At 36.0% G+C, this 27,795-nt stretch overlaps 1 long non-coding RNA gene across 1 annotated transcript in view; it reads right to left on the bottom strand.

The window, feature by feature from the left end:
• Nucleotides 1–27,795, bottom strand: part of LOC116813266 (uncharacterized) — a 246,379-nt gene that overhangs the window by 125,460 nt on the left and 93,124 nt on the right. Inside the window, exons 2-3 of the long non-coding RNA XR_004370937.1 lie at nt 17,922–17,980; nt 1,330–1,370 (exon numbers count right to left, since the gene is read on the bottom strand). This is a non-coding gene — a long non-coding RNA (uncharacterized LOC116813266). The remainder of the gene's footprint in view (nt 1–1,329; nt 1,371–17,921; nt 17,981–27,795) is intronic.

The following is a 27,795-nucleotide window of genomic DNA, read 5'->3' as shown; positions in this document are numbered from 1 at the left end:
AAACGCTAATCTTAAATGAGGGAAGGAGACCCTATTGTGGAATCTTCCCGAGTAGGGGTAGTCATGAACAATGAGCCCACCACCATACATGGAAGTCAAGATAAGACCAACAAGCCCTCAGGAAGATCAATAACCCAAGATAGCCATAGGAACAAGACACACAGACCCTGTATCCTGCACTACTCTTGCATATCTCTCATACCAAGTTTCTCTTTTCAAACCCTATGGTAAATTTTAAAATTTAAGATAGTTCTTTAGCATGATAGTTTACCAGTTTCTCAGTATGCTGGCTCTCCAATTAAATCTGCTTATCCTCCCACCAACGGTCGCCTCTAATATTTGGCTTGCAAGTAGTGAGCAGTGGAACCTGGGTCCAGTTACACCACTAATATTGTGGTTTTATCTATTTCTCCTTGCATATGAATTTCGACACCATATGAGTGTGTGTGTGTGTGTGTGTGTGTGTGTATGTGTGTGTGTATGTGTGTGTTTATGTTGTCTTTATAGATGTTAAGAATATGTTATTAGGTATTGACATGGTTTGGCTGTGTGTCCCCACCCAAATCTCATGTTGAATTGTGATCCTGAATGTTGGAAGTGGGTCCTGGTGGGAGGTGATTGGGTCATGGGGGCAGATTTTCCCTTTGCTGTACTCGTGATAGTGAGTGAGTTCTCATGAGAACTGATTGTTTAAAAGTAGGTATCACTCCCTTTTCCCCCTCTCTCTCTCCTGCCATCATGTGAAAATGTGTTTGCTTTCCCTTCACCTTCTGCCATTGATTGTAAGTTTCCTGAGGCCTCCCCGGCCATACCTCCTGTACAGCCTATACAGCTTGAGTCAATTAAAGCTCTTTTCTTTATAAATTATCCAGTCTCAGGTAGTTCTTTACAGCTATGTGAGAATGACCTGATACAGGTATCTACAAATGTGAAAAGGGTTATATGTTTCTGCTGATGAGAAGCTTATTGTGAAGTCTTCACCTCCAGTAGTAGATTTCCTTTAACTTTTGCACATACATCCTTTCTCCTTTCACTTTATACTTTATATTCCATGTTTCTTTTATAAGCAGTATATAGATTTTGTACTGTATTTTAAATTACTTTTTTATAATTGGAGAAAATAATCTATTCATTTGGAAGGTAATTATTTGTGCTTTCATCTATTCATTCTGTACTGTTTCTTTTTCTCTCCTTTCTTGTCTTCTACTGGATTGGTCAAATTTATAAATATTTCAGTATTTTCCACCCCACTTGCTTAAAGGCATTATCTTTATTTATATTCCCAATTAACGGTTACCAGAAAAATTATAATATAATTTACTTACTTACCTTGTCAAAGTCTAAGTTCAACAATGTCTTTATTCTTCTCCCTGCAAATATGGAGACCTTAGATTATTTTCCTCCATTTAATTCAATACAACTTCTATATTATTCATTGTTATTTTTATTACATTGTTTAAAAACCATAAAAATTAATATGATTATTATTGACCACATTATTTGTTCTCCATTCATTCTTTTCCTCACATCTTCCAATGGAATCATTTTATTTCTGCTTGAAGTATATCCTTTTCAATTTTATTTCTTTATTTGCTTATTTATTGACACAGGGTCTCACTCTGTCACCCAAGCTTGAGGACAGAGATGCAATCATGGCTCACTGCAGCCTCAACCTACCAGGATCAAGAGATCCTCCCCCCTCAGCCTCCTGTGAGACTACAGGTTCATGCCACCATGCCTGGCTAATTTTTGTAGAGACATGGTCTTACCATGTTGCCCAGGCTGATCTCAAATTCCTGAGTTCAAGTGATCTGCCTCATTCAGCATCTCAAAGTACTTGAATTAGAGGCTTGAGCCACTATGCCCAACCCTTTTCAATTTCCTTTAATAAGGCTCTGCTGATAATTAACTCTCTCAATTTTTTGAATTTTTATATTTGGTATTTTTAAATAAAAATATTTCTTAGCTCATTCTGGAAATCTATTTTGACTTGGTGTAGAATTCTAAGTTATAATCTTTCAAAACATCTCAAATATTCCTTTGAATTTTGACTTCCATTTTTGCTGCTGAGCAAATTTAATAGCTGCCCTCTTTTTACTCTGACTGCTTTTAATTTGTTTCTATTTTCTTTGTTCTGTGAAATTTCAGCCTCTAGATGTAGATTTTATTTTATTTATATGCTTGTTCTTTGTTGTGATATTGAGTCTGCAAATTGGTGTCATCAGTTCTGGAAGATTTTCAACCATTGTCTTTTCAAAGCCCCAGCAAAAATGGGATTATTTTCCTTCTGAGACTGATTAATTATACTGTATACCTTCGCACTTGATATTCTATCTTTTGCCCTCTTCTCTATAATTTCTAACATTTTTTCGTCAGTGCCATATATTAGTTTATTTTTGTTTTTGATGCGTCTACAAGTTTCTAATTATCTCTTCAGCTGTGCCTAATTTGCTATTTAAAATGTTCCTTGAATTAATTTTTTTTAATTTCTGAAAGCTTCATCTGGTAAAAATCTGTAAACTTACATATCTGCTATGTTAATACTTTAAGTTGCATATATTACTTGCATATATTTTCAAAATTATCTTTCACTTATTAAAACATATAAGCATAGTTGTTTTTTTCCTCCAATATAATAGCCCATATCTGAATCTGAAAATTCTAATTTACAGGAATCTTTGTGGGTCTCTTTTCACTGATGGTGCAGTATATCTTTATGTGCTTTGTTAATTTTGACTATTTGCTGTTTATTCTTTAAGAAAGAAAATCATTTTGATAATTTAAAGTACAGATAAATGTACTATAATATTTTCAGAAAGAAAGTACAATTGCTTCTGCTCGGTGCCTTGGTGCACCTCTAGTCTAGATTCACCTTAAAGCAAATGTGGAGCTGAGATTCCCAGACTGCCCAGACAATGTGAAACCATACGACAAGCCCACGCAGGGCTGGTAAGCTTTTGGTTCACTCTTATCCTGAGGGTGCAGCCCTTTGCTGTCCTGGATGTTATTGGAAGTAGTTCTCCTCTAAGCCTTTTTACTTGTATGTCCTCTGAGCTTTAATTTATTCCCTTTTGACTCATAAGGCATCAAAGTAAAAGTACAAATTTGCTAAAATAGGGAAGCATCTGTAATGCAACAGAAAATTCATGCTCTGCTTACCTTTCTAGGTTCTTGTTTTGCCTTTATTTGGCCTAATAACTTCTTACTATTTTGTCAGTAATCCACAGCTTTTGAGAAAGATTGTATCCTGCAAGTTTAGTCGTAGATCGTGAGTGTGAATAACTTAGTTGGCCTTTACTAAAAACAAAATCATCTTCTAAAGTCATTCCCTACAGTCCACAATGAGCCTACAACTAGAAATAGATCATTTTTCCTTCTGAAAGCAGAACAAAAGAAAATGAAATATGTGAGCTCCTGAGTGTCTTGTACAGCTGAATTTCACATGCTTTGTCTTTTTATCTTTCACAAGGACTATCAAAGTGTCTCATACCGTAGATGTTCATGTTTACAATATGAGTAAATACAATTTACCGTATTCATGTAGCTACATTTACCCACAGGAATTTTGATAAATACCTACAACTATGTAATATGAGCTTAACATTAGATACTAATTTCCCTGGAATAGCAATGGTAGGAGGGGGAATCCCTGGGAGCTTAATTTAGACATATTACTAGAAAAGAGAAGTCAACTCAGAGCCACAAAACTGAACTTCATTCTGACAAAGGGGAGGGGAAATTGCATTTTTAGGTTTGGTGAGAGAGTGAGAACCTGAACTCTCAAATTGGACAGATCTGGATTTGAATCTCAGCTCTGCCATTTTCCAGCTACCTGACCTTAGGCAAGTTATTTAATCTCTTATAAGGGAATGATAGTAATATATTTTTCACTAGGTGGGACTGAAAGTCAAATGGGGTAATAAAGGTAATTTGAAATGCACAATGACTGACTCAGAGAAGGTGATCAATAAATATTGAGATTATCATTTCATTTTTTTGTCCTGAGAAATAATTACCATCTCACAACATAATTTGTCACTACTAATTAGGCATACAGAAGCAGAATAACAAAAATCTTTTATATTAATTACCAATTCTGGTAGTTAGCCATTGGCTGCTTAGAACACAGTGTTGAGAAAGATTCTGAGGAAAGCATATAATGACTGATTATCAGCATCTTCCATGAAATCAGTGACAAGAACCAGGTGCATCAGTGCCCTTTATGTGCCATAATTCACAAAGATTGTTAGAGGGATATAGGCAAATACTCCTATAATAACACCTATACATCTATAATACAGTATCCTTCAGTCAAGGCCAGGATTTACTTGTAAGTTTTTGCCCAGATTATAACTTTTTCATATATGTAGGCTGTAAACACAGACTTTTTATTTCTTATTCATCAAATTATCTGCTCAGAAAACTAAAATAATCTGTCTGTGTCAGAGAGTTCAGGATATCATCCCAATTTAATCACATCAGCAGAAGTGAACACTATCTAGCCTGGCCACTTAGCCATGTTTTCAATGACCTTTTCTCTGCTTTCTTCTCCAGTTGAAATTCCCAACTCAATTTGTCATATCCCTTGACATGCATTGTATGTTGCTGCTACAAATCTATTACATGACTATGCATTTGACTATTTTTGTTTAATCATAGCCTTGATTAGGCCATGATGTTATGAGGTCACCAAAAAGCCATCTCAATTTGCAGAAGGTCATTTACCTCTTGTATATGCCCAGAACCAGGCACAGAGCTGAGCACGTAATAGGCAATCAAAAGTTATTTGTTGCATTTATATGTGGGTAGATCAATAACTTAATTTCTATAGAACAATATTCTTTTGTTTGCTCTTATTGTGATATATTGCTTTTATTTAATAAGCCACAAAATACTTCAAGATGAGACTGCATTTTTTGTATACATTTTATGCAGTAATGTAAGTAAGGCATAACTTTATTTGAATTAAATTCCAACCCAAAATTCTATATTTTAGTAGAAAAGAAGCTGAAAGTTTCAAAATCTCAGAAGGGTCTACTTTTTTTTGAATCAATGCAAAGGCCATGAGAATCTGACATCTTGATCCATCTGGTCAGACATAAATGTCCTTATAATGATACTTTGGAAAGTTACTTTTGAATTCCCACTTGGTTAGACTATGTAATGAGAGTGGCACCAAGGGTTGTATAGTCTGTATCACATCCTCATTCCCCAGAGATGGATCTTCTTTTGAAGCACTTAAAAACTTAAAAATAGATTTTTATATAGAAGTCCCATTATCCCATCTCATATCTTTACCAAAAACTGGAAGTTGTTGAGATTGGAAATTTTGTAGCTCTTTTATTCTGATTCGTTATAGTAGTTTGAGAGTGGAAGTGCCTTTGCAGATGTTAGGGAAAACACTACCAACTCAATGGGTAAAAAAACCAAATCTCCCTTCCACTGGACAAGATACTTACTTCATTGAAACCAAGCATGATTCATTGCTATTTTCAGCAATAAAACACAAGTGAGGTAACTGGGCATGAAATATTACTATTTTTTGCTGTTTTTAATCATCATTTGAACCCATGTTCAAGGAGAAGGTAGAGGTAGGAATGAGGGAGGAAGGGAGAGACAGAAAAATGAACTGAGGGAGAGACAAAAACTACTATGACTGTTCTTTTGAGCTGTGTTGTTTCTAAAGTTAAATACTTCAGTTTATTTCCTCTACGAATCAATCTTACACCTCTGAAGTCTGGTGCATTCACTTGCCTTTTTGATTATTTCTTTAGAACCCAAACTCAAAGATAAGCACTTTTGGAGAAAACAGCTAAACAAATCCATCACTTGCATTATGCCTCTTCAGCATTTACAACTCTTTCAGACAGAAAATTCAGTCCACAGAGATCACCCTGCTGTGTTGCAGATGTTGCAAATGTCATTTCTACTGGATATTTCTCTCTAGGAGTTATTTTGCTTTTCCATAGAGGAAAATGGTTTCCCAAATACCTTCTTTGGCCGAAGCAGTCTACAGGCATTTTAAATCAAAGGCACTGTCTGTGCTGAAGGGGGCAATAGTGGCTCCCACTTGTTAAGGGAAAAGGAAGATTCATAAGCAGTTCTAACAAATGCAAGGTCCAACTAGAAGCCTTAGGCTAGAATGACTTTTGCTTGCTGTTGTGTCAGCCAAAGGCTGTGTTGCCTCAGTGAGCTCTATTTTTGGAATCATAGAGCTGATGCTACAAATCATCATGAGGTTGTCTTACTAACTGTACTAAAATTTCCATTCCTTATATTACTTAGGAGCTAGTCATTGCAGTTAAAACATAGCAAGAATGCTTGTTTGACAAAGAGCAACACAACTATAATTATCAACAATGAAATGTCTTCACAACCAAAACAACAGATTGAATAATATCAGGAAACCTAGTGCTTTTTTAAAGTTGTTTTTGTTTTGTTTTTCGAATCATAATTAGGGCACAAACCAGAGTTTAGTTCCCAGCTCCCTGACGTAGTAATAAAATTTTAGGAGTCCCCTGTTTAACATTCCTGGGCTTCAGTGTCTTCATGTTAAAATGGGAATTGTATAGCATTTCAAGAGATTGCTGCAAGATGTAAAAGAAGAGGCAATGTATGCAATGCGTTTGCAGAATATCTGACATATATAAAGCACTCAAAAACACTTCCTTCTTTGTTGAGAAATCATGGCTCATATTCAAAAAGAGTCTCTTACTGGACAGGAGATGATTGAAGTCACTGATCATTTTTAATGGTGCTGCTTAACTTGTCTCTAGTGTTTTTCTTCATTTCCCCATCATGTGGTTCTGGTAGATTGAAATAACATGATGCTTGGGCTACTGCTCTTATTGTGACATTTTGATACAGTTCTGACCAAATATTTGAATAGAAAGACCATGAAATATAATGTGCTAGTTTATCGATTTCAAGAAAGTTTCATTTTTTAAATTAACCACTGTGAAACACTAGACTACAAGTTAAGAAGCCAGTCTGATTCACTGTGTGTAGTGTTTTAGAATTTGTGCAAATCATTTCACAAAACTTTTCCTCATTTGATTTTCATAAAAACATTATAAGGGTATGCAGGGATTTTTCCCCCTAAAGTTAGTAAACTAAGGATCCAAGTGATGAATTCATTTGCATAGGAACAAACACTAAGTTATAAGATTAGTAATTCAAGTCTCCTAAATTGAAAAAAAAAAAAAATGGATGCTCTTTTGCAGCACACAAGCTGTCTTCCCATTTAGCTGGGTCATCTTGAGCAGATCACATAACCTTTCTGTATTTCAAGGAGGACAATTGTGCCTGGCTAAATACTTTACTAAAGTATTAAGAGGATCAATGAAGACAATATATATGAAAGAGTTTGAAAGGCTTAAAATTATAATTATCATTATTATTCAGGAAATAATTGACAACATAGTTCCTCCCAGACAGTTTCTCGCCTACAATTATATGGGTCACCTGGTCATGTCTTCTGGTCAGGAAGGTTTGGGTGGAGTTGGCTTTATTCCCATAACAAGGATCTCCACTGGGACAAATCTCCACTGGGACAACTAGGATGGCTGGGGCTCCTCTCTACAATGTCTGTTTATTCCCATAACAAGGATCTCCACTGGGACAAATCTCCACTGGGACAAATCTCCACTGGGACAACTAGGATGGCTGGGGCTCCTCTCTACAATGTCTGTCATCGGCAAGGCCAGCAGTGTTGTTAATATGGTGGAGCAAATGTTCCCTGGAGCAAGTAAGTCCAAGCCCCAATGATGCAGGATTTTTCTCAGCCCCTTCACCAAACTCACAGCAGGGTTGCTGAGTCTACTCAGCCCACTGTGCTCAGCCTCTTGCAGGAAGGAGCACAAGAGTGAGTGTGAGATCTGGCCAGCCACTCTGGGTACCAACATCTAAGCAAGCTTTGTGTAGGGCCCATGGCCAGACCAGGCGTGTCACCTTGAGGGGAACACATCGGTGCCCAGGTGAGGGTGCCACAACCCTGAAGCCCAGAGGGAGTGTTATAGTGCTCCTTTAGTTCTGCCATCCACAAATGGCAGTGCATTAGCAGCACAGTTGGCCCCTTGCCTCATTGTGTGGGGTGACTGCCCTCCACTGGCAAGGGCAAAGGGCCAGTGAGACAGATTTTCTGGGTACCCACACTTGGTGGGTCACAAGCTCTTGTCCAGAGTCCAAAAAGAATTGAGGTCACCTGGATGATTGAAGGATGGTGAAGGTAGAGAATGTTACTGAGTGATGAAAACATCTCTCAGCTGAGAGGAAAGCTGGAGAGGGGATGGGAAGGGCAGGTCATCTTCCCCTAAGTCAGGTTGTCTCTTCCCTGAAGTCAAGTCATCTCCTCCTCTACTGACTGAGTCTGAAGTCTTTATAGGAACAGGATGGGGAGTGGGTGCTGATTGGTTTGTGAGTATACAAAAAAGTTTAAAGAGAAGACACCACTCAAACATGGGCATAACAGTGTAGAAAACCAATTAGGAAAGGGTAGGTATATGTAAAATAGGTGAAGGGTTGGGATTAGTCAGAGAAAAGCGGGCCAAACAGGAAGTCAAGTTCTCATCCAGTCTGAGGATTTAACTTGTAGCTTGGCTTTCAGGCTTTAAACTGTCTTCATCTTAGAGGCGGGGTTTCACCAGGTACCTGTCCCATCTGCCTAGGCATTTGGCTGCCTCCTGTCACTGTTATCAAGTCACAAGCACTTCCCAAGCTTCTGCTTGTATTACTTTACCAAATTGGCCAAAGTTAGTCACATGGCCAAGTTCAGAACCAAGTAAAAGAGGAGACTACACTAAGGGATTGGGACACCCAGTTTGACATAAGGTTTTTGACTTTGCTTGTGATGTTTTTCCATACAACATTTTATGTTTAATACAGCATAATTTATCAACCTTTTTATTTATTGCATATGGAGCTTGATTCCAAAGTTTTCATCTTGCCTCATAACCATTAAAAAATAATTCATCCTTTTTATTTCTATTGTTCATATGTCTTGCTTGCTCTTTCTTTCTTTCTTCTTTTTCTCTGTATTTAATTTGAAGTCTGTTGTGGTATATGTTGAGATCTAGATCCACTTTTATTATTTTCCCAAATGTCAGTTAAGTTTTTCCAATATAAATTATTTTTTTAAAAACTATTTTCCCCAGAGCTTTCAGGTATGAACATCATCATATACTTAATTTCAGATGTAACTGAATGTATTTCTCAACTTTCAATTATCTTCTAATAATTTGTCCATCAATCACTAAGTCAATATATTAGATTGGTGCAAAAGTAATTGTGGTTTTTGCCATTAAAAGTTTTGCACATAGAAGTTTGCATTTCTGTACCAACCTAATATTAATGAGCCAATATTTTAGTGATAAAGGCCTTATAATATATTGAATATCTCTGAGGACTAGATATTAAAGACCCTTATTGCTGTCCTTTCTCACGGTTTCTATCACTGCAATCTTGTTTTCATGATTTTCTTAACCATTCTTCCATGCTAATTTTTCCATGTATACTTTAGAATCAATATGAATATCTCCAGAAAATAAATTGTTACTATTTGACACTTTTATGATGTTGACACATCATATTCAAGAGCAAAGAATGACGTCTTTCCATTAGTTCAAATCTACTCTTGTGTCTTTCAGATGTGTTTTAAGGATTTCTTCATATAGATTTTGCAAATCTCTTAAGGTTCTCTCTAATTTATATTTTTATTGCTATGGCAAATTATGATTTCTATCATATTAGTCAACTAATTTTTGTATGTTAATTTCATATTACGTTAGCTTAATAGACGCTTCCATTATTTTTGTTAGGTTTAATGCATATTATGTTAGATTTTTCTGGTATAGTATCATATCATCTGCAAAAATAGGTAGTTTTCTTGTTTTGATAAAAAAGATAATTTTATCTTTTTATAGTAAAGAGAATATTCCCCCCCCCATAATATTCACATCCTAATTTCCACAGTCTATGTATGTTATCTTACATGGGAAAAGGAATTTTGCAGTTGTGATTAAGTTAGTGATCTTGAGATGGGAAGATTACCCTGGATTCTATTGGTGAATCTAGTGTAATGACAAGGGTTCTTAAAGCAGAGAAAGGCAGCAGGGTCAGAGTCAGAGAGGAAATGTAACAACGGAAACAGAGGTTGAGGTGATACACTTCGAAGATTAAGGAAAGGACCGCAAACCAGAGAATATTGGCAGCCTTTAGAAGCTAAAAATGACAAGGAAATGAATATTCCTTTCGAGCCTCCAACAACTTGATTTTAGCCTAGTGTGACCTGTCAGATTTCTGATACTGAAACATGGGTTAATAAATAGGTGTTGTTTTAAGCCACAGAATTTGTAGTAATTTGTTACAGCAGCAATAAGAAACAAATTCCCTTCTTCTTTTCCAATTCCTACGTATCTAACTCGTTTCATCTGTATAATCACATTGGATAATACCTCTAATAAACTGATATGAAGATACTGGAAATCTTACCTTGTTCCTGAACTACTTAGGGGAGATGCCTCTTTTCCATGTATCACCCATGGATAAGCAATGTAATATTTTATATGTATATTTTTATAATTAGTATTTATTATTCGGGTCATTATATTTTTATAATCAAAGTGTCTAATTCCAGAAAGAAAATTTATCTACTGACGCCCTTATGATGTTGAATTATCTTAACATGGGGTAAGCACTTGCCTTACAGGAACAGCCTATACTGAATAATGCCTGGCTGACCTAGTCTGTCTCCCTTGGGGAGTTTGAATTCAAAATGCAAGGAAAGTCTACACACAACGAAAGAGACAAAGAGTGAAGAAATTCATACAATAGATGTTAAAAGCACAGGCCATGAAGTGTTAGGTGCTGTACACAAGGGAAAGTCATGAAGAGACTGAGATTGTGCAAGGAGTAAAGATGTCCTCTGCTCACCTCTTCATAACATGCATTGATGTGCCTTGAAAATGTAATAATTCATTATCCTAAGTGTTCTAATCCTTTCTGGATCTGCTACCTGGAATTTGAACAGTGGATAATCATTATGCCAACAAATGAATGTGTCATGTAAAATAGCATTCACATAACTAAAATTTATTTTTAAAATTTTAAAAATTATGCAAGGAAGAATAAGTTTGAAGGGATCGCCAGATGAGGTATTTCTAAGCATGGAGATCTCTAAATGTATCTGCTATCTTCTCAATACCCAAAAGAAAGAAATATGATCTTCAACCATAGAGGAAGAGTCTACATTGTTCTAGATTTAAGCAAAATGTTGCATAATTTGCATTTCAAAACAGATGGTAGAAGGGCTGTTGGGGTATGACTGAACATGAGTCCCATTTTGAAGCAAAATGGCAGAATACCAGTGGTTAATGATTCATCCGAAAGCTCTATTTTCCTTTCCTTCTCTTTTCTCAATCTGCTTCTTTGAATTATGCATTTACTGCATTTCTCACACTCTCACATTTTGCTTCTAAATAGTTCAAAGTGGCATAAACCAAGACATATTCTTAATGTTTTTGTTGTTATATAGAGTATAAAGTAAAACTAAGTACATGCTTAAAGACATTTACAATTCTGGCAGGTTTTTTGTTTGTTTGTTCATTTGTTTTTTGATATGGGGTCTCAGTCTGTTGCCTAGGCTTGAGTGCAATGGTGCGATCTCGGCTCAAGGCAGCCTCTGCCTCCCGGGCTCAAGCAATTCTCCCACCTCAGCCTCCTGAGTAGCTGGGATTACAGGTGCACCACAACGCCTGGCTAATTTTTGTATTTTTAGTAGAGACAGGGTTTCACCACGTTGGCCAGGCTGGTCCCAAACTCCTGACCTCAGGTGATCCACCCTCCTTGGCCTCCCAAAGTGCTGGGATTACAGACATGAGCCACTGTGCCTGGCCTAATTCTGGCAGTTTTTGAGGTTGTGTTTAGAAGGAGTGAGGGTGAGCAGTGGTTATACAGGAATGGGTTACCCATTTTTATGGTTATTTCATGATGATCTGCTAAACAAGGGGTGGATCATTCATGCCTCCCCTTTTTAGACCATATAGGTAACTTCCTGACATTGCCATGGCATTTTTAAACTGTCATGGCACTGGTGGGAGTGTAGCAGTGAGGACAACCAGGGGTCACTCTCGTCACCATTTTGGTTTTGGTGGGTTTTGGCCAGCTCCTTTACTGCAACCGGTTTTATCAGCAAGGTCATTACGATCTGTATTTTGTGCTGACCTCCTATCTCATCCTGTGACTTAGAATGCCAACACTGTCTGGGAATGCAGCCCAGTAGGTTTCAGCCTCATTTTACCCAGCTCCTATTCAGGATGTGGTTGTTCTGGTTCACACACCTCTGACAGTGGGAAGGCACCTACCATTATCCTCAGGTAGCACTCACCGTAGAATGTCTCTGTTAAGCTGATTCTCTATCTTGTATTAGGAGCGCTATACTGGAAATGCCACTTAATATCCCTTAATTGTAGTTTTCTTATCTGGGCAATATTAACATTGTTAATTAGGTTAAATTATGTCATGTTTTCTAAACTGAATATTTACAGAATTATAAGAATATTAATGTGTATATATACACATTTATATATACAAACATATATTATTTAAAAATTTTATAATGCATATATAACCATTTATATCATGTATATTATTTAAATATATAGAATATAATATGTCAGGCACTTTTGAAATGTCTTAAAATATAACTCATTTATTATGAATTAATTTAGGATTTTTCCAAATATAAGAGTCATTGAAAAATGTAACTAAACACATTGAGTGTCATTTTATACATATTTAACCTTCCAAGGGAGCATCTTATGTGCTGTATTGGGTGTGTTGGTCATTGAAGGAGGCAATGGTAATGGTATACAGCATCTTTCATGCAGTTTCCTCACATAGCCTTCCCCCAACACCTGAGGCAGGCTAAGAGATTGGGATCAAACATTATTCCAAAACTAATTATTTTGAAAAGCAGTCAGCAGCTTTCATTTAGACTTGCATTAATTCTGTTTCTCTAGTTATGCATGCCAAGTTTCAGATTTTTAAAACGTTTTTCCTTTAGCTCCTAAAGTAGAAAATTAAGGAAAGTGCGATTTATTTAATTTTTTATAACTCAAAAACATATACATCCACCTAAGACTCAGCATAACAACTGATCTCAAATTAAGCTTAGGCAGTTTGATTCCCAAAGAAATCTTAGGGGAAAGGAAACAATCACAAGGAAATGAAGATCACGGATGGTCAGAAAATAGAAATGAGTATTTGTTCAACACATTCCTTTTTGTAGCCTTAAATCATTAAGAGGCTGATATCACTGAATTATTGAATTCATCTTACATTAATCATTATGAAGAAAGAGGAGAAGGAAAAGAAAAAATCTCTTTTAGTAGCAAAAAATATAGAGAGATCCCAGGGAACTTAAATTTCCATGAAGTTGGAAGGAGACAGAGCTGGTGAGAAGTCCCAAGTCATACCCAAGAACAGAGTTTCTGAAGAGGAAACTCCAACTCATGGTACATAACTCCAGGGAAGTTTCCAGTAACTTCAAAAGAATTACATACATGGGAGCTAAATGCAGTGGCTCAAGAGGAGGCAGTTTGGTAATATTATGTTAACAAAGAGAAAGTTAAGCACTCAAGAAATTTTACTGAAACTAGAGGATGCTGAGTTGCTATTAGGCATCTTATAAGCAAAGAACAGTAAGACTGATAGGGAGCCCCAAACTGAAGGAAGTCAAGAACAAGGACCCCTTTGCCAAGTTTTGGTCCAATAATCCTTCCTGCATAATCAAGCTATAATTTAGGATGTGGAAATTATCCCAGGAAACCCTGAATTATCATCATCGCTCTTGACATTAGAAACTATTGAATTTCTATTTTGAAATAGACTTTCTTTTTGCTTGTTTAGATAAGTTTTAGCCTTATAGCAAGCATTCAATAAAAGAAGAAGGGTCTGGATTATGTGAGTTATTCAGAATGATTTTTAATAATTTATTGTTTTTCAGTACCTTACTGAAATATGAGGGTAAATGTCCAAGAACCCTGATAAAAGATGAGTTTTTCACGGTGTTTTATTAAAAGACAACAACAAATAGAAAAGTGCTGCCCTGTTATAGAAATCATTGTCTGAAGGTTTTCCAAAATAAGGAACTCCCCAAAATATGTGCACTCGGCTGAATTAATGTGAATCAAATGGCAAAAAAACAGACAAGAGGAGGAAGAAAGGCTGAATAAGCACACGGTTTAATGTCCAGATGGCAGATCAATTTCCTGAGACCGTAAGGATTAAAAAAAGGAAATACCATTATTAATCTTATTCTGTGTGCCAGACACCCTATTAGGCATTTTAATATGCTACAATTTAATAATTTATAAACAAGTATTTCTTTTGAATGGCATATATTTGCTTTTTAGAATAGGATTTATTTTTTAGAACAGGTTTAGATTTAAAGAAAACTTCAGATAGCACAGTTTCCATATATCCTGCACCCAGACCAATGGGCTTATACTGAAAAACAGCAGTTTCCTTTCTCAACTTCTCTTCAAATTCCTCTCTGCAGAGGCAGCAAATATGTGACAATCTTAGCTATCTTTTATACTGCCTTATTGTTTTCAAATTCATACCTATATATTGTTTTAATTTTCTATTTTTAAATATTTTTTTGTCTAGAATGGAATATATGGATTTTTCTAATTTATCATCCCCTTTAGAAAACAAATATTTAGCTCTGATACACTTTCCCTGGCAGCATCCACCAAATACACACATTTGTAAAAACTCAACGTTCAGTTTTACTTTTATTATTGTAACTCTATAATGTTCACGGGTGAACCATGTGCTAGACAATGATTCCATTTAATTATTTAAAAGCTTTTTTGGTGAGGTTAAGAAATAACTGCTTTTGTTTTGCCTTTTAGAGAGAAAAAATATCTATTTTTTCAGATTAAAAAAGATATTTCAGATTATTTTCAGATTAAATATTTAATTTAAATATTAAATATATTTTCAAATTAAAAAAGGCTACAGAATTCTTTGCATATGCATGTGCATGATGAGAAACACTAAAGTCTTTAAATGTAAGAGAAATGATTCCACATAGAAGTAGAGAACTGTAGAAAAGAATGAAGAGTGCCAAAAAGGGTAAATATAGGCAGATTTAAACAAATATGGCTGTTTCAAATGCCAATAATAATAATAGTACCCCACAGAGTGTATAGGATATGCAGAAAGAAAATATGTAAACAAGAATTATACAAAGGGTTAAGTGAGGAGTAAGCACATGGAGTTGAACTTGTTAGGGTCCTTAAATGTGTAAGAAGTGGTAAAAGCACTAATTTAAGGTTGAATGTAGTAAGTCACAGGTGTACATTATAATACCTAGGGTTATCATGAAATGAATAATACAATGTATATGATATATGCTATATAAAGCTAATAGAAGCAATAAAATAAAATAATAAATCATTAAAAGATTAATAAAACCAATAACTTGATTAATAAAAAGAATCCAAGCAACGAAAAATAAAAGGAAAAGAATATATGAGATTATTAGAAAGCAAATGGCATAGTGGTTTATTTAAACTCAACTGTATCAGTAAATAATAATAATATATATGGTATATTTTACACTATGGTATATATATATAAACTTAAAAATAAACTGGGCTTTATAAATATTAGAATGATTTAAAGGCAAGAGCTATTATGAAAGAGAAGCAGGAAGCTTTAAAAATCATTACATATGTGCACAAAAGAGTTGCATTAAAAAATGTAAAGCAAAAAAAACAGAATAAATTTGGTATAGAAATACATAAATCCGTAATTATAGTTGAAAACTGTAACTTAGCAATTTCATAAGCAGACAAAATAATCAGTAAGTTTATAGAAGATTTAAACAATGGAACAAATTCATTTGACCCAATTTTCGTGTATTGACACTACATAAACAACTACAGATTGCAAGATCCATCCCACAGCACATGAAACAATCTTAAATATATTGTGGCAGCCATGGAGGGATACCACTCAGATCTCTTTTCAAGGAAGGATTTGCCATTTTGCTGCAACAAGGGCAGTTAACTAATAGTCTCCAGCTATCAACCCCTTCAGGATCAGTCTCAGCTTTCTAGCTGAAGCCAGGCTATTCCCAGGCAGCCCCCAGTTAATGACTGATCATAGCAGGGGATAGGACCTGGCTGTGTTTGCCCATGAAACTTCTCTAATAGCCAATCTTTGTTCTGAAACTCTACTTGGGTGTGTTGGAGATTCACCAGATCTTCATTGTAGTCTGAAGCTCTTTCTCCACAGTCCTGCTTTCTTCCTCCTTTCCTATTACAGAGGTTGGATCAGATCTGTGTCTTAAATGAAGACATCCACCCAATTCTACATTTTCTTCCTTTTATTATTCATGGACATTACCAGTCTGTTCTATTTTTCTTATGCTTCAAACTATCAGCATATGCTTTATGGAGAATTCAATTATGCATCTCATTCTAGTAACAAGCAACTACCTAATTTGTAAATCCCAGTGCAAAATAAGAATGCATGTCTCCCTGTTCAAAAAGTATTAAGCATTTTAATAAAGCAAAAAATCAGAGCATTAAATTAAGCATAGGGCCCTTCTAACCATAGGGCCTGATGTGACCTACACAGGCCCCATGCTCTGGTATCAGACATGGTGTAAGAAAACAGATGAAAAAAAAAAAAACAATTTTGGCATTGGATTGCTCACTGCCTACCTGGTAATAAGCAATCCATCCTATGTGGTATATGGAGCCCAGACAGTCTCTGGTACAGTGTGATAGCCTGATGCTAAAACTGATGCTAATTTGAAAGAATGTTCTGGTGGAAGGAATTACCTTGAACTATGTAATGATTCAAATAAATCAGGATTTTAAAAGTAAGGGGAGGCTTAGCACAATGGCACATGCCTCGTAATCCCAGCACTTTGGGAAGCCAAGGCAGGTGGATCACTTGAGCCCAGGAATTCGAGACCAGACTGGACAACATGGGAAAACCCTGTCTCTACAAAAAATACAAAAATTAGCTGGATGTGGCCCTGCCTGCCTGTGATCACAGTTACTTGGGAGGTTGAGGTGTGAGAATCACCTGAGCCTAGCAGGTTGAAGCTGCAGTGAGCAGTGATCTCACCACTGAACTCCAGCCTGGGTGACAGAGTGAGACTCTGTCTCAAAACAAATTAGTAATAATATAAAATAAAATAGAAGTAATGGTATGGGGGACAATGTATATAAGATAATAGTATCGATTATTATTAAATGACATTGATGTCCTACATAGGGATAATGAAAAGCAGAGTGAAGTTAATAGAAAATTAAAAGTAAAGTTTGAGGAGCAGAGGGCCATTTTGGTAGCATACAAGAGGATTTATCTCCTATAGTCAGAGAAACAAAAATGTGAAGACCAAACCTAGCATTTAATAGAATTATCAAGTTACAAAAAGGCAAGTCAGGCTGGGCGCGGTGGCTCACGCCTGTAATCCCAGCACTTTAGGAGGCCGAGGTGGGCAGATCAGGAGGTCAGGAAATCGAGACCATCCTGGCTAACATGGTGAAACCCCATCTCTACTAAAAATACAAAAAATTAGCCGGGTATGGTGGCAAGTGCCTGTAGTCCCAGCTACTCGGGAGGCTGAGGCAGGAGAATGGCATGAACCCGGGAGGAGGAGCTTGCAGTGAGCCGAGATCGCACCACGGCACCCCAGCCTGGGCGACAGAGTGACAATCCGTCTCAAAAAAAAAACAAAAACAAAAGGCAAGCCAGGGCTCTCACTGGGAAAACCTGAACCCTGAAACATCTGATGAGTATATCTGAGCATGTGATGCTCAGTAGTAGGCCCCTCTCTATTAAATTAACACTCAACATACAAAACAGCAAGTAGCTATGCATTCTGAATTGCTTACCTTGAATTTGTTTCTGTTGAACTCATCAAATGAGAAAGTTGTGCAGGTCAAGAAGTGATCTATATAAAATGCAAATGGTACATACGAGATAAAGCCTAAGCACGAAAGCTGCATAAATTGGTAGCCCAAACCTCAATGTTACCCCCTACATTTCATTACTGCCCTCCTCTCTCTCAGGTTACACCTGTGGCCACATGGAGGCGTCCTGAATGACCAACTGAAGGAGAAGCAAAAAACCCAAGCATGGCTTATAATGGGCCTGCTCAGTGTTTAGGCGCCAGCCAAAAATGGGCAGCAGCCACCTTGCTTCACACTCCAGGGTGAACTTGCAAGACTTTAACAAATGGTACATCTGGTCAGGTACTTTGTGTAGAAGGAAAAATGATCTGAGGTGAGCTGAAATTATTTTGATTTTTATCTGATGGAGGACAGGCGCCACATTTTAATCATTTTCATATCCCTACCACCAAAGAAGGGCTCCACAAATGTTTGTATTTGAATAGAGTGCCTATTTATGATTATCTCATTGAATAGAAACATATTTGCCGTTTTAACAGAGAGTAATGCAATGATGTCTTCTTACTTCCTACCTCCCAGGTTTTTATAATCTTGGTAATATAGGCAAAGGTGTAAGATGACTTGCCTGAAGAGAAATGTAGTTTTAACAGCATTTCACTTAGGTTTGAGTGAGTATGTCTGTCCTAAGAGTTTTTGTAAACTATAAACTTCTCTAGAAGAGACTTTCAATATAGAATTTTTCTTACCCCCGCAAAAAAAGCATAAAAATGAAACATAAATAAAATGCTCTATCCATGAGGGGCTGAAATTAGAATGTAGATCCTCTGATTCAAGGTTGGAGGTTAGAATACCCCCACTGGGCTTTGGAGAAATCCAAGTGCAATAACAGAAAATAGCTCTTGCCAACTTCTCAGTACCTTTGACTCCTGGGTGCAAAGAACCCAGCTTGTCACTATGCTTTCCAGAAAGGGAGCTGGAGTTGGAGAGCACAGTCTCCACTTTCCTGTTGGTAATTTCTATTCCTATGGCGCAAAGGAATGACAGTGACCTATAAGGTCCCTGGTGGTGTGAGACTAGGGCCAGAAGGTCAGTGAGAAAAAGAACAGTGCATTAGTTTGAATCTATATGGAAGGGATGAAAAATGTAAGAAAGTCAAACACTCTGAGTCTTATACCACAGCATGCATTTAAAATAAAATAGTAATGAATATGTACTGTTTGAAAGTTTAGAATAGTTTTGAACATATCAATTTATTTGATGTAATCTTCAAGACATTTCTGTGTAGCAAGTATTGCCATTTCTAATTCTATAAGTGGACTCAGAGGAGCTAATAACTTTCTCAATATCATCTAGCAATTGAGTAGTGAAGAAAGCAGGAATAGTAGTTTCCATCAAGATCTTAAATTTACATCTTTTCTTTCCTTTTCTTTTGGCAATGGGTAAATGTAAACAGGGAACTACTGGCTGTAATTGTGGTTTTAGAACAATGTGGGTAACTTCATGCACAAGACAAGATGGATGTCACCATTAAAAATAAATACAGTAGAAAATATAATCATTCCTTTGGGCCATTTATACTTAAATGAAAGAGTCTAGAAAATTGAGAGTCATGCATGTGAGCCCAGACACTAGATTATTCCAATATGTACATATTTGGGAACATCTATATTACTAATTGCTCTACTGGCTTCCAAGTGGAGAAATTTTATCCAAAAGTTGCTTAGTAAATTACTTTATCTTTGAGAATTGGCATTCCTTGATTGTCTGATATGCTTTGTTAATAATGAAAATACTTCAAAGAAGAGAAAAATTGTGAAAGCATGTGGCAGCGTGTGAAAACAAAGATTTGTTGCAGATGTATCGAACCCAATAATTCCTACGCAGGCACTGAAAGTATGCCACCAAGCAGGAGACGATCCAAACTGCCAGCAAAGCAACCAAAACAATACATATAGGTCGATCTTCAATAAACACTTACTTATGGAATGAATGAATATTTACATCACAGAGGCATCTTATCCTAAACTAAGATTTTAGGATTAAATACTCTAATAATATCTGTTGTTTTTGTAGGGCAAAATTGGTTGGATATATCTGTGCCATACATAGCTTTAATTATTGAACCATTTCTGTCTCCTATTTTCAAACTTTGTAAATTTCTGCTCATCCTGATCTTTGTTGCACATTTATTTTTCTAGTAGATAGCTTTTTTTTTTCTCTAAAAAATTATAATAATAGATACTGTTTTCCAAGCACTGGGTATTATGCTGAATAATTTTAGACAATTTCTTATTTAATTATCCTACTAATCCAGCAAGTTATCATTCTCATTTTATAAACAAGGACATTGAATCTCAAAGAAGATTAAGTAACTTACTCCATGAAATGGAGTAGTAAGCAACAGACCTAGCATTTCAATATAGAATTAAAGTTTTGAGGGTGAAACAGTATGTTTTGTATATCTTCCATATCAGTGTGTGCATTAGAATCACCTGAAAAACTTAACAAACTTCCCCACTTCATACCCTCTGGAGATTCTGATTCAGTTGGTCTAGGAAGGACCATACAAATCTGCATTTCTAATAATTCCCTTGGCGTGATTCTTATGCAACCAGTTAAAAGTAGTGCTATATATCACTATATCACTATATCAATGCCTTCCATATAGTAAGATATATTCACATAAATGAATGAATTTCAGATATCGAGCTGGTGTTTTTGTGTGTTTTGTAAGATTTAAAGATATTTTTGATGGTGGAACACAACACAGTGACACTCAAATAGATGAAAGGCAGAACACTTCATTATTTAAAGCTCAGGACTGCTTTGTCTATTTGAGGTCTTTGTTTCCACATGAATTTTAGTATTTTTTTTTATTTATATGGAGAACGTAATTGTTATTTTAATAGAGATTATATTAAATCTATAGATTGCTGTTATATGGTCATTTTCACAGTATTGACTATTTCAGTCCATAAATATGGGATGCCTTTTCATTGTTTCCATTCTCTTCAATTTCTTTGATCAGTGTTTTATAGTTTTCCTTAGAGATCTTTCACTTCCTTGGTTAAATTTATCCCAACATGTTTTATTTATTTGTAGCTATCATAAATTGAATTGCTGTCTTGATTTGTTTTTCTACTAGTTTATTGTTGGTGTATAGAAACACGACTGATTTTTGCATGTTGACTTTATATTCCACAACTTTACTGAACTTGTTTATAGGTTCAAAAAGGTTTTTTTGGGTGGAGCTCTTTTAGAGTTTTCAGTATATAAGATAATGTCTACATGGGGACAATTTAACTTCCTCTTTTTCAATTTGGAAGCCTTTTCTTTATTTCTTTCTAATTGCTCTGGCTGGATCTTCCAGAACTATGTGAATAAAAGCAAGGAAAGTTGGCATCCTTGTCTTGTTCTAGATGTTAGAGAAAAAGCTTCAGGTCTTCCCCATTCAGTATGTTAGCTGTGGGTTTGTCATGTAAACCTTTATTATGTTGAGGTATGTTTATTACCTCAACCTAATTTGTTGTGAGTTTTTATTACAAAAGGATGTCTTCATTCTCCATGCTACATTTTGAATTTGCTGTTGTCTGTCCTGGAGTTAACTTCAGCACTTTACCTTGTTTTGCACATTAAAAAAAAATCCTGAACACACTCAGACACACAGATGTAAACATACAATAGCACTTATAGTATGCATTGTGTGTGGAGCATACTTTGATAAAAATTTGGAGTTTAAATTTAAAAGTTTAAATTGTTGCAGTAATAACAACTTAACATAATCACTACACATAGCTGTTTCTAAACTTCTTGGACAATTTCACAATGTTGCCCAGTAACTCACTTTTTCTTTTAACTTTCTACTCTCTGTGTCTGTGAATTTCTAATATGAAAGAGCTTTGGTATTTCTTCTGTTTCCTGGACTTCCTTTAAACCCTCTTCTCATGATCTCATATTCCACTCCATGTAATTTATCTGAGTATTTTTCTAAAGAGAGAATGTTTCCACTGGAGCCAGCTATTAATATTAGTATTTATTTTCACTGTTACTGAATACATTTGCCTTCTCATGGGAAATCTTCATTTCACTGAAAGATGTCATATAAGGTCTATAATTCAAATTATCCTCCTAAGTAGCTTCATTTTGTATTATTTCCATAATAACTGTAAAGTAATTACCTTGATTTCTACTCAGTAGCTTCTGGGAATAAAATAGGGTGACCAGAGAATGATGACTGCTCTTTCTGCTTTCACCACTAAATTCCATATACACTGGGGGACATTTAGCTTAAAACAGATTTCACTGAATTTCTGTTGCACAATTTGTAGGTCCAGAGGTAAATAGTGACCAAAATATCAAACTACACAATTAGAAAATTAGTATGAAATAATTGCTAAAGTAAGGGCTGGGCGCGGTGGCTCACGCCTGTAATCCCAGCACTCTGGGAGGCGGAGGCAGGTGGATCACCTAAGGTCGGGAGTTCAAGACCAGCCTGACCAACAAGGAGAAACCCCGTCTCACTAAAAATACAAAAAAATAGCTGAGGGTGGTGGTGGGTGCCTGTAATCTCAGCTACTCGGGAGGCTGAGGCAGGAGAATCACTTGAACCCGGGAGGTGGAGGTTGCAGTGAGCCAAGATCACGCCATTGCACTACAGCCTGGGTAACAAGAGTGAAACTCTGTCTCTAAATAAATAAATAAATAAAATAAAAAATTGCTAAAGTAAGGAGAGGCAAAAAATTAAGGAACATACAATGTTTCATTTTGCTCAAGTGAAAAAAAAAAATAGAATCTTTCTTAACCTTCTTCGGTTCTCAACTTCACAATTTTGGATGTGCCAGGACTCAGTTAACATATTTAGTCTACTCCCTCTGTCTTCACTCCATAGGTGATTCCATCCAGTCCTATATGCTGTCCAGCCTCATTCTTCCAGTGAAGCCTGCCCAATTTCCCTTGTGTTTCCCTTAGATGCCACATAAGCACTTCAAGCTACCATGGTCAAGGCAGGATTCTTGATTTTCTCTTCTAGCTCCCCAGACTTTTTCAAATTAATCAGTGTCCCTACCATTTACCAGATAAATCTTTGATTTACTGCTTTCACTTGCATTCTTCCAATCCATTAGCAAATCCTAATGGCTTTGCCTTCAAAATACACACTGAATTTTACCATGTCTCATTGTTTCTGCCAATATTACAGGCTTCCATCATCTCTTGTATCAACTACTGCTAAAAGTACCTAATGCTTCTGCTTGCCTTTTTCATCATGCCCTCTACAGTCTGCCCCTCAGCTGTCAGAGAGAAGATCTTTTAAAGTATAAGTCAGATCAAGGCATTTTCTATTCAAAATCCTCTAATATCTCCTTATCACATTTTGAAAAATGTAGTGAGGACTAAGCTCTGATTTTTTATCTTGTCCAAATTCCCTTCTATGGGATCTAGGGAGTCATGCCCTACAAACTATAAATTCTCATCATATGGGTTTCATTTGATCCTATATAGCATGACTTACTTTTCAATCTGACTCTGGCATAATATTATGAGACAAGAAAAAAAAATATTTAGCCCCAAATTATATTTCCTTACCATACCTTGAAATTGCCTTGCAATATCTCTTGTGGGAAAAATCCACATCCTATAGGGAATCCCCTTCCCCCTTTGTTTTCCTTCTTTTCTTTCCAGATCCAGGAGATAATCAACTAAGAGCCAGGTGCCCTTTTAGGTCTGATAAAGAAACATTTTACAACCTACTCTTTCTCTGATGTCTGCTGAGAGATTCCTCTGCACAATAAAACTTGGTCGGCACAATCCTATATCTTAACCTGAGCATTCCTTTCTATTGATCACAGGTCTTCAGATAAAACTCAACCAATTGTCAACCAGAAAATGTTTAAATTTACCTATAGCCTGGAAGCCCCCCCACCCCCACCCACGTTGAGTTGTCCCTCCTTTCTGAACCAAACGGATGTATTTCTTAAATGTATTTGATTGATGTCTTATGCCTCCCTAAAAATATACAAAACCAAGCTGTACCCCAACCACCTTGGGCACATGTTCTCAGGACCTCCTGAGGGCTGTGTCATGGGCCATGGTCACTCATATTTGGCTCAGAATAAATCTCCCTTAAAATATTTTACAGAGTTTGACTCATTTTGTTGACAGTAGAAATACGTTGTTTTGGCTTCTACCTCTACATAATCTAGCCCCTTGATTCCCTCTTTGACTACATCTTTGATGGTTTCATCCCTCTCATCCTCAGCTACAGAATCCCTGGGATTCTTTTAAATCCTTGAATATTCCAAGTTGTTCCTCCCTAAGAGGCTACATAATTCTTACACCTGTGACTTGCAATGAACTTCCCATGCCTTTTCTATTTCTTCCACTAAGTTGCCTATACCTCATGATGGCATGGACTTTGTGTATCTTTTTACATGATAAGTTCAGTGCCTGAAAAAATGCCTGGCACACATGAGATACTGAATAAACATTTGTAAAATGACTGCATGGGCAAATGAATCTATTCCTAAAATCTGAAGTAATTAGAGAAGATTATATAAGTTAAGCAATAAATGTACAGATAACAACTAATTCTTAAAACAACAATCCTAGGTTGACGGTTTCTATAATATAATCATAATAAGCAATATTTACTGAGCATTTAATATTCCTCTCACATTAAGCTAAATACCTTTGGTCATCATCTCATTTATATATGACAATAACAATCTGAAGTAGTACTCTTAGTTCTCCTATATTTCAAATGATACCCTGAGGTTCATAGAGGTTAAGTGACTCGTTTTCCCATTGTCGCACAAATTTTAAACAATGAAGTTGGTACTGGAACTTAGTCAAATTTCCAAAGCTTATACTTGCAATAACTATATCACACAAAGGTAACATGGTAATTATTTTTAAAGCTAGACTATCTGAACTGATGTCTCTATTACTTAAAGGCACTGACAATCTAATAATTCTGTAAAAGAATCTACTGCTGATAAATGTATGAATATACCAAAAGCAGCATGAAGAAAGGTAATGAGAGTGCACATGGTACTAGATGAAGGTTCAGAATAACTGGGTTCTGGTGCTTTGTTGGCTGCTCTCTAGTTTAAGAAACTGGACTTCAGTCTCCTTTTCCGTAAAAGACAGAAATTCAACTAAAATCAAAGGTTTGAGACTAGATTGTTCTTGAGCAAAAATCCGTTCACAGGCAGGTTTTCTTAGGCTCTCGCTGTCCTTTTTATAATCTTAAATTATTATTATTTTTATTGTTTAAAATTGACAGATAAAATTGTATGTATTTACGATATACAACAGGATGTTTTGACGTATATGTGCATTGTAGAATGACTAAATCTAGCTAATTAACATACATATTACTTCACATAGTTATTTTTGGGGTGAGAATGAAACCACCTTTGCAAAATTGTAACTGTGGAAATTACGACAGTGAAAGAAATCAGACCTAACCGACTCCATCTTGCTTCTAACCATTCAGCTGCCCTTGTTTATTCCTGGGCATAGGCCAAACTAACATTGGGAAGGAATTCAGTTCATAGTTTGACTCTGAAAAAAAATTGATAACATCCCTTTCCTGAAAAGACCCCCTTCTTGCCTGGGAACCAATCTGCCTTTGCAGGATTAACAAATTAGCTACAAGATTGGAAATTACAGTTTAGGGGTCTACAGCCTCTGGCTCCAAGAGTCTGAACTTCCCCAATTTGCTCCTGGGGATAACATCACTATGGTAAAACCTAAGATCAGTGCTTAAGATATTTTGCAGATCCTGCACTCAGTGGATCAACTGACACCACCCAGACTAGTAATGTGGCTCAATCAGTTCTGCCATCCCACCTAGGAACAGAAGACAGCAAGAAAAACTCACTTCGACTCCCTGTGATTCCATCTCCAACCTGATTAATCAGCACTCCCCACTTGCCAAGCCCCTACCTGCCAGATTATCTTTAAAACCTCTGATCCCCGAATTCCCCGGGGAGACTGATTTGAGTAATAATAAAACTCCTGGTCTCCTACACAGCCGTCTCTGCATGAATTACTCTTTCTCCATTGCAATTCCCTTGTCTTGATAAATCAGTTCTGTCTAGGCAGCAGGCAAGGTGAACCCACTGGGTGGTTACAAGAACACTTTACATTCCACTATCTCAGCATTTTTCAAGAATACAATATATTTATTAACTGTAGTCACCATGTTGTACAATAGATCTTTAGAACTTATTCCTCCTATCTAACTGAAATTTTGTTTCCTTGACAAATATCTCCCCAACCTCCCCACATCAACTTTGAAAAGAATGTCTGCATCCCTTTTGGTAGGGAATTTAGTCCACTCACATCCTGTCCCAAGGAGTTCCTATTGTCTTTCATCCATTCCATTTAACTCAACATTTAAAACCTTGGTCTCTCAGGGCATTTGCTTTTGTGATATCTGAGATAAATTTCATGGTGTTCCATCCCTTTTGAAGTCAAAGCATACATATTGTTAACGGAAAATTCAGTGAGGAGCTACCAATTTCTAAACAAAATTTTAAAAGCAACTTTAATAGTAGAATCATCATTTTTAATTGTCAATCAAAGCATATCTCATTAGATATGTTTATTAGATAACATATGGATAACATTTATCCATATCCTGCACAGCTGTAAAAGAACACAAGTACACTATACACTTATAATCAATTTATTTAAATATGATTGTCAAACATCACTTTAGTTTTGACTTGACTGATACGTGAAAGATATATAATTTGTTTCATTGCCGTCATTTTGAAATCTTTTGCATTCTAAGGAATTGGGACAAGAAATGAGTGTTTCATATTAACAGCCAAGAGAATATGTCTATAGTAGCAAAAATCCTCATGTAAAGTGGAAAATGCAGTCATGTGATATTTTCTTTACAGAATGTCAAACATCTGAAAGGACATTATATAATGATAAAAGGATTAATCTGACAGGAAGATATCACAATCCTAAATTTATATGCACCTAACACTTAAGTTCCTAAATTTAAAAAACAATTACTACTAGACCTCAGAAAAGAGATAGACAGCAACACAAAAATGTGGGGGACTTCAATACTCCACTAACAGCACTAGACAGATCATCAAGACAGAAAATCAACAAAGAAACAATGAACTTAAACTATACCCTAGAATAAATGGACTATGTAGATATTTACAGAACATTCTTCTCAACCACTGCAGAATATACATTCTTCTCATCAGCACATGGAACATTCTCCAAGACAGACCATCTGATAGGCCACAAAACAAGTTTCAATAAATTTAAGAAAACAGAAACCATATCAAATATCTTTTCAGACCAAAGTGGAATAAAACTGGAAATCGATTCCAGAAGGAACCCTCAGAACTATACAAATATAAATTAAATAATCGACTCTTAAATTATTTTTGGGTTAACAATAAAATCAGGATGAAAATTTAAAAATTATTTGAAATGAATGATAATAGTGACACAACTTACCAAAACCTCTGGGATATAGTGAAAGCAGTGCTAAGAGGAAAGTTCATAGCATTAAATGCCTACATCCAAAAGTCTGAAAGAGCACAAATAGACAATCTAAGGTCACACCTCAAGGAACTAAAGAAACAAGAGCAAACTAAAACCAAACCAGCAGAAGAAAAGAAATAACAAAGATTAGAGCAGAACTAAATGAAATTAAAACAAAAAAATACAAAAGATAAATGAAACAAAAAGCTTATTCTTTGAAAAGATAAACAAAATATATAGACCATTAGTGAGATTAACTAAGACGAAAGAAGATCCAAATAAGCTCAATTAGAAATGATAAATGGAGATATTACAACCGATGCTACAGAAATAC

The sequence above is a fragment of the Hylobates moloch genome, unplaced genomic scaffold, assembly GCF_009828535.3.
Source record: "Hylobates moloch isolate HMO894 unplaced genomic scaffold, HMol_V3 SCAFFOLD_1, whole genome shotgun sequence".
NCBI classification, from domain to species: Eukaryota; Metazoa; Chordata; class Mammalia; order Primates; family Hylobatidae; genus Hylobates; species Hylobates moloch.
This window is presented reverse-complemented; position numbering and strand designations above follow the sequence as displayed.